Source organism: Equus caballus, chromosome X (genome assembly GCF_041296265.1).
Source record: "Equus caballus isolate H_3958 breed thoroughbred chromosome X, TB-T2T, whole genome shotgun sequence".
Classification (NCBI taxonomy): Eukaryota; Metazoa; Chordata; class Mammalia; order Perissodactyla; family Equidae; genus Equus; species Equus caballus.
In genome coordinates this window covers 77,797,439-77,804,792 of record NC_091715.1, presented here as the reverse complement: position 1 = coordinate 77,804,792, position 7,354 = coordinate 77,797,439, and positions in this window count along the sequence as shown.

Sequence of the window (7,354 nt, the reverse complement as noted above, 5' to 3'; positions counted from 1 at the left end):
TACCACAGCATGGCATGCCAAGTGGTGCCATGTCTGCACCCTGGGCTGCCAGAGTGGAATGTGTGCAGTTAACCACTGCACCACCAGGCCAGCTGCCAACATATAGTTGTTTTATTGTTTTATCCATTCAGCTATTCCATATCTTCTGATTGAGGAATTTAAACCATTTTCAGTAAAGTAATTATTGAAAAGTAAGAACTTACTATTATCATTTTATTAATTGTATTCTGATTGTTTTATAGTTTATTTTTCCTTTTCCTGTCTTGCTGATTCTTTGTGATTCATTGGCTTTTTTAAAAAAAATTTTATTGAGATTATGATAGCTTACAACCTTGTAAAATTTCAGTTGTACATAACTGTTTGTCAGTCTATGTTGTAGGTGCACCACTTCACCTTTTGTGCCCACCCCCCACCCCGCCTTTCCCCTGGTAGCCACTAATCTGTTCTCTTTGTCTATGTGTTTAGCTTCTATATATGAGTGGAGTCATACAGAGATTGTCTTTTTCTATCTGGCTTATTTCACTTAGCATAATACCCTCAAGGTCCATCCATGTTGCTGTGAATGGGACGGTTTTATGCTTTTTTATGGCTGAGTAGTATTCCATTGTGTGTGTATGTGTGTGTATGTGTGTGTGTATACCATATCTTCTTTATCCAATCATCAGTACTAAAAGGATCTTTTCGGACACCATGTCTTCTAAGACAAGGGAAACAATAGAAAGAATAAACAAATGGGACTTCATCAGACTAAAGAGCTTCTTCAAGGCAAGGGAAAACAGGATAGAAACAAAAAAACAACCCACTAATTGGGAAAAAATATGTGCAAGTCATACATCCGACGAAGGGTTAATCTCCATACTATATAAAGAACTCACACAACTCAACAACAAAAAATCAAACAACCCAATCAAAAAATGGGATTCATTGGAGGTTTTGTATTGCTAATGCTTTGATTCCTCTCTCTTCTTCTTTTGTATATATTCTTTATAGATTTTCTGTGTGGATACTATGTGACTTACATAAAACATTATAATTATTACAGGATATTAAACTGATAACAAGTTAATTTCAATTACAGTAAAAAACTCTACACTTTTACTTCTCCCTCCAACACAAATTTTATGTTATTGTTGTCACAATTTGCATCTTTTATATTGTGCACACACCAATAGATTTTTGTCATTAAAGTTATTCTTAATACTTTTGTCTTTTAACTTTTATACTAGGATTAAGTGTCATTTTTGCACCACCATGACAGTATTATATTTTTACAAATTTTCTATATATTCACTTTCACCAGTGAGATTCATACCTTCATATGCTTTAATATTACTATCTAGTGCCCCTTTTTTTGACTGAGAACTTCTAGCACTTCTTGTCAGATAGGTCTATTGGTGTTGAACTCGCTCTGTTTTTGTTTGACTGGGAAAGTGTCTGTCCTTCAATTTCAACTGACAGTTTTGCCAGATATAGTATTTTCTTTGGCATTTTTTTTCTATCTGCAATTTGATATTATCCCAGTCTCTTCTGGTCTTCAAGGTTTCTGCTGATTAATCCTTTTATAGACTTATGGGGGTCCCCTTATATGTGATGAGTCACTTTCCGCTTGCTGCTTTAAAAATTTCCTCATTGCTTTTGACAATTTAATTATAATATGTCTTGATGAAACCCTGTTTGTGTTCAACCCATTTGAGCTTCATAAATCTGGATGTCCATCTTGCTCCCCAGCTTTGAGAGTTTTTAGCCATTATTTCTTTCAATAAGCTTTCCGGCTCTTTCTCTTTCTTTTCTTTTTCTGGGACTCACATAATATGTACATTAATTCACTTGTTAATATCTCATAAGTCCCATAAGCTTTCACCAGTCTTTTGCATACTTTTTTCTCTTTATTTCTCTGATTGTATAATTTCAAATGGCCTGTCTTTGAGTTTGCTGATTCTTTCTTTTGCTTCATAGTTTCTGCTGTTGAATCTCTCTATTGAATTTTTCCATTTAGTCTTTACATTCTTCAGTTCCAGAATTTGTTTGGTTCTTTTTTATGGTTTATATGCATTTGTTGATCTTCTAACTTTGGTTATGTACTGTTTTCCCGACTTTGTTTAGTTATCTGTCTGTGTCCTCTTGTAGCTCACAGAGATCTTTAAGATTATCGTTTTTTTGTTTTTGTTTATTTGCTGATGAAGATTTGCCCTGAGATAAAAATCTGTTGCCATTCTTCCTCTTTTTACTTGAGGAAGATTTTCCCTGAGCTAACATCTGTGCCAATCTTTCTCTATTTTATATGTGGGTCACTGACACAGTGGGGCTGCCCATGAGTGGTGTAGGTCCATGCCCAGCAACTGAACCCAGGCCACCAATGTGGAGTGCGTCAAACTTAACCACTAGGCCACAGGACTGGCCCAAGACAATTGTTTTTAATTTTTTATCAGGCAAGTTGTAGATCTCCATTTGGGGAGGCTTGGTTACGGGAGGTTTTGTTCCATTGATGGTATTATGTTTCCCTGGTTCTTCAAGTTCATTTTAGCCTTGTATTGTTATTTGTGCTTTAGAAGAAGTGGTCACTCTCTCAGTCTTTACAGACTGGCTTTGGGAGTGAAATGCCTTCACCAGACAGCCTGGATAAAAATTCTGGGGTTCTCTCAAATATTTTCTATGAACATATCACTTCCATTCCCATCATTCTCTCCTTGGGGGATTTCTTAAGATTTTTCACCTTCCCTTGTACCCACAAAGCCATTCCATGTGCTGAGAACCACTACATCTTTTCCTTGGGGCCGGGCCCTGATGTCTGTATGTATTGGGTGCAAGCTCTGACTCTCTCCTAAAGGAGATGTCTTAGGATTGTGTGCCTTCTTCTTACCCTGCATAGCTGGATCAAGCACCAAGAGTTTCCCATTAATTTTCCTTAGGGAAGTGCAGTGAAATGCTGGGATGGTGGTCGCAATCTCCAATTCTCTCTCTCTCCAGGAAGAGCAGTGTCAGGGTTGTACACCTCCTCCCAATCCCAGACTTGAGCTGGCTGCTGAGATACATGCCAGCTGGTGAGATCTATGTGCTGTTTGTGGGGAGTGTATAGTATGATGTGTGATGGATTCAGAGGCATATGGATTGCCAGCTGCAGGGGTGCAGAGGGAGGTTGTTGAGATATGTGCACTGGTTGCTGTGAGCTCCTCTTTTTGTTCTTTGTTGTTAGTTGTCCCCAAATGGCTAAGCCACACCAATTTCCTCAGTGTTCTGGGTGTGGCAGAATAGAAGCTGGCCTCTTGGGAAGTACCTCAAAAGTCGGGGGATGCCAGACCTTCACTTTGTTCTCTCCCTTTTCCATGGAAGAAGTTGCTAACCAAGGGTTCTCTGTGCCAGATTTGGAAAGGGGTAATGCAGATAAAGTGAAACTGTTGTTCTTCCGCTTTTAAACATGGTTGATCTTGAACTTTGTGCTTCACTGGGGTGCTGGGACCTCTCAATTGGACTACAGAGCCCTCATAAAGGCACTTTTATCCCTGAATGGTTTGTCAAATCAGTGTGTCTGTGGGATACTATCTTGCCAACATCACATGTCTTACCTAGTTTTACCCTAATGTTAACCTCTTATGTTACCGTGGTACATTTCTCAAATCTAAGAAAACAATTTTGATACATTGCTATCAACCAAAGTTCAGACTTCATTCAGATTTCACCAGTTTTTCCTGTAATGTTCTTTTTCCATTCTAGGAACCAATCTAGGATAACACCATGCATTTAGTTGTCCTATCTCTTTAGGTCTGTGGCAATTTCTCAATATTTCCTTGTCTTTCAAGATCCTTGATATTTTTGAGGAGTATTGGTCTGATATCATGCATAATGTTCCCCAGTCTGAGTTTGTCTGCTTTCCTTATGATTAGACAGGGTTTATGTATTTTTGAGAATGACACAGAAGTGCAGTGCCCTTTTTATCACATCACATCAGAAGATACATGATATCCCCATAACACCATTGGTGATGTTAACCTTGATCACTTGGTTAGAGTAGTATTTTCCAAGTTTTTTCACTGTAATGTTACTATTTTTTCTTTATCATACTCTATTATTTTTAAGCAAATTACTAAGTGCTACCCACCATGGGAGGAGGAGAATTAATCTCTACATCCTGGAGAGGGAAGTATAGCTATTTGTTATTTGAAATTAATTTGTGAAAAAGATTTGTCTCACTCCATTTATCTATGCAACCTTTTATTTATATCAGTATAAACATGAATGTTTATTTTGTACTTTGGGTTGTAATCTAATATTATATTATTAATTTTGTTGCTCAAGTTGTTCCAGCTTTGGACATTAAGAGATCTTTCAGATTCAGTACTGTGTCCCTTTGACATGACCCCATTCCTTTTTTTTTATGAACTTCCTAACTCTCTGGCACTACAAACTCTTCTAGGCTCATTTTGGAATTTCCTTTTTCCAGCTTTAGAATCAGCCATTTCTCCAAGAATATCTTGCTCCTTTTACTCCAGTTTAATTTTAGTAAGAAAAAATATTTTGCCACTAAAATTTCTTGGGATATATGTATTTATACAATTGTCTTACCATATTCTTCTTCCTATTATTTTTACTTCTCAGTTTGTAAGTAATATTCCCTAGGAATCTGTATTGTACAATCACAGATTTTTCCTCATCAAGTTTGCTTGTTTTGTATTTTTAACTGTCCCAACAGGCAGAAATTCATGGAGATATATCAAAATACTTGTATATATAAAAAGCCTGGATGAAAAGCTTAAAAGTAATTGACATGCCAGATATTGTCTTGACCCAGTAAGATTTCAAGTAAACCTTGTAATCACAACTGGAATATTTTCATCACTAAGAATCTCCATTTCTGGATCAACTAAGTTACTTTTTTTTTTAAAGATTTTATTTTTTCCTTTTTCTCCCCAAAGCCCCCTGGTACATAGCTGTATATTCTTCGTTGTGGGTCCTTCTAGTTATGGCATGTGGGTCGCTGCCCCAGCATGGTTTGATGAGCAGTGCCATGTCCACACCCAGGACTCGAACCAACAAAACACTGGGCCACCCGCAGCGGAGCACATGAACTTAACTACTCAGCCACAGGGCCAGCCCCCAACTAAGTTACTTTTTATAGTAATTTTGCTTAAGAAAAAAATGTTACAAGGCATTGTGAAAATTTTTGTAACTTCTTTCTATGCAGACAACAAAAGGTGAATGTGAAAGTTGATTTCACCAAATGATGAAAGAAACATCAATATACAATTTTTATTATCCAATCTGACAGCACATAAAAAGTATACTTACCCAACAGGACAATTAATTTTGTATCTGTTGAGTTGAGTTATTTCCAGGAATAAGTTCTTAATCTAGTTGGATTTTTTTTTGTTTGTTTGAAAATAAAATCACAATGAAACCAAAGCCCTTCCTCAGCCATTTATTGCATATTTTATTTATGTAGCATCTATTAACCATAGTATTCTGCTATTTTCTAGGATTTGAGGTGAGGGGAGGATATGTAAGAGACAAAAAGTCAAAGGAAATTCGCATACCAAGGTATGCAAGGTAATAAGACATCTTAAAATCAGTTATATGACTAAGTCTCTGAAAATCAGCATAATTTAGCAAAAAGAAAATTACCTTTGGAATCAGAGAAATCTGCTTTCATTTCTCTGCTCAGAAACTTATCTCCTATTTTTGTGGCAAGTTACCTTAGGCAGATCACTTACCCTCTCTGAGCCCCAGTTTCCTCCTTTAAGAAATAATGGTATTTATACCTACTTGTAAAGATTCGAGAGAAATGAAGTAACATATATGCCACAGTGTTTAGTATGTAATAAGCATATAATAGTTATTATTATCATTTTTATTTCTGTTTTTTCCAAATGTTTGGTAAAAACATTGAATGTGACAAGCAATCAGAGAAACTGGGACATTAAAGACAGGAAATAATTTTTGGATAGGCAAGAAGAAAGCGTTATGGATAGGGAAACAATATAAGCAAAGTCGTAGAGGTGTGATGATGCATAGAATGTTTGATGAACAGCCAATATAAAAGAACATGTAGAGTGAAAAACGGTAAGATTATGGAGTCATGAATTATTAACCTTTATGCCTTAATCCTAGACAATATGTATTGACTCCCTGCACTGAAAGATGAGGGAAATAGCCCTATAACATACATTTCCTATACTCCCCTTCACCGTTTCTTGATTTTTGTTATATATATGTATACATATATATAATATCTATAATTAAACAGCCATATCTCATAGATATTGCAGTTTCAGTTCCAGACCACTGCAATTAAGTGAATATCACAATAAATTGAGTCACACAGATATTTTGGTTTTCCAGTGCATATAAAAGTTATGTTTACATTATATATAATCTATTAAGTATGAAATAGCATTATGTCTAAACAAGTACATACCTTAATTAAAAAATCCTGTATTGCTAAAATATGCTAACCAACATCTAAGCTTCTAGTGGGTCATAATCTTCTTGCTAGTGGAGGGACTTACCTCAATGGTGATGTCTGCTGACTGATCAGGGTAGTAGTTGTTGAAGGTTGGGGTGGATGTGGTAATTTCTTAAAATAAGACAACAATAAAGTTTGACACATTGGTTGACTCTTCCTTTAATGAATGATTTCTCTGTAGCATGTGCTGCTGTTTGAAAGCATTTTATCCACAGTAGAATGTCTTTCAAAACTGGAGTCAATCCTCTCAAACCCTGCCAATGTTTTATCAACTAAGTTTATGTCATATTCTAAATCTTTCATTGTAATTTAAACAATCTTCACCATGAGTAGATTCCATCTCAAGAAAACACTTTCTCTGCTCATCCATAACAGGCAACTCCACATCCATTAAAGTTTCATCATGAGGTTGCAGCAATTCAGTCACATCCTCAGGCTCAACTTCTAATTCTTGTTTTCTTGCTATTTCTGCCACATCTGCAGTTACTTCCTCCACTGAAGCCTTGAACCCCTCAAAGTCATCCTTGAGGGTTGGAATCAACTTCTTCCAAACTCCTGTTCCTGTTGTTATTTTGATCTCTTCCCATGAATTATGAATGTTCTTAATGACATCTAGAATGGTGAATCCTTTCCAGAAGGTTTTCAATTTACTTTGCCCAGATCCATTAAAGGAATTACTATCTATGGCAGCTGTAGCCTTATGAAATGCATTTCTTAAATAATGAGAATTGAAAGTTAAAATTACTCCTTGATTCATGGGCTGCAGAGTAAATGTTATGTTAACGGGCATGAAAAGAATATTGATCTCATTGTACATCTCCATCAGAGCTCGTGGGTGATTAGGTGCATTGTCAATGAGTAGTAATACACTGAATGGAATCTTTTACTGAGAAGTAG